The sequence below is a fragment of the Echinops telfairi genome, unplaced genomic scaffold, assembly GCF_000313985.2.
Source record: "Echinops telfairi isolate 266 unplaced genomic scaffold, ASM31398v2 ScPeMD7_8;HRSCAF=38, whole genome shotgun sequence".
Lineage (NCBI taxonomy): Eukaryota > Metazoa > Chordata > Mammalia > Afrosoricida > Tenrecidae > Echinops > Echinops telfairi.
In genome coordinates this window covers 8,715,530-8,716,535 of record NW_022103905.1, presented here as the reverse complement: position 1 = coordinate 8,716,535, position 1,006 = coordinate 8,715,530, and the positions used below count along the sequence as shown (strand labels likewise).

The 1,006-nt window shown below is 42.4% G+C and overlaps 1 non-coding gene across 1 annotated transcript; it reads left to right on the top strand.

Annotated features, from left to right (window-relative positions):
* Window positions 1-476: 476 nt before the first annotated feature.
* On the top strand, window positions 477-586 carry LOC115868233. The gene has a single exon (XR_004045493.1). It is a non-coding gene; the product is annotated as a U6 spliceosomal RNA (small nuclear RNA).
* The last annotated feature ends 420 nt before the right edge of the window (window positions 587-1,006 follow it).

Below are 1,006 nucleotides of genomic sequence, written 5' to 3'. Positions count from 1 at the left end.
CACGATTGGAGGCAGTCCCTCAACTTTGCTTGCTAAAGTGACGAGGACATGAAACACTTGCTTTTGAAGATTTCCATATGGATTACATCTTAATGTAAAGGAAACCAAAATTGTTACAATGGGACCAAAAAACAACATCATGATAAATGGAGAAAAGATTGAAATTGTGAAATATTTCGTTTTATTTGGATCGACAGTCAACACCCATGGAAGTGCCGCACTTGAGACCAAGCAACGTATTGCACTGGGTAAATCTGCTTCAAAAGTGTAAACATGTTAAAGTGCAAAGATGTCACTTTGAAGACTAATAGACTCCTGACCCTGCCATAGTATTTTCATTTGCCTTTTATGGCTGCAAAAGCATTTATGATGTTCATAAGGAAACTGATTATACCATGAACTATCAGAAGAATGAGCAAATTTGTTGTAAGACGTCCAGCAATAATGTTTAGAGACTGTGCCGCAGAAGCAACGATTGTGCTCGCTTCAGCTGCACAGTGCACTAAAGCTGGAGTGATTCGTAGAAGATTAGCGTGACCCCTGCACAAGCATGACATAGTTTTTTTTATAAAAGCAAGGATGGTATGACAGGTTTTCTGTGCCACCGTGGCTTCTGTAGAAACGTGGGTGGAGGTTAGCCTGTCAATCAGGCTGCAGCTTGATTGGAGGGCGCCTGAGATAAATGGCTTTCTGGAGGCCAGCCTCCCTCCCTCTTCTTTACCTTCCCTTTGATCATCCACTTTGATCCACGTTGATGGCAGCCAGAGCCCTGGAGGTGTGTCCACCGCTATTGGATCTGTAAGACTTTGCACCTACCTTTGTTCTTCCTGCATTCTGCATCATTGTGTGTGACTGTGAGTCTGAAGAGAGATTTATGGACGAGGATCAGACTTATGGAATAGTATCCGACTTATGGACTCGATCTAGACTGGGCTGGGGTGTTTGCTTGATATATAATTACTTCTTGCTAAAAGCTCTCACACATAAATGAGTGTCCATGAATTTG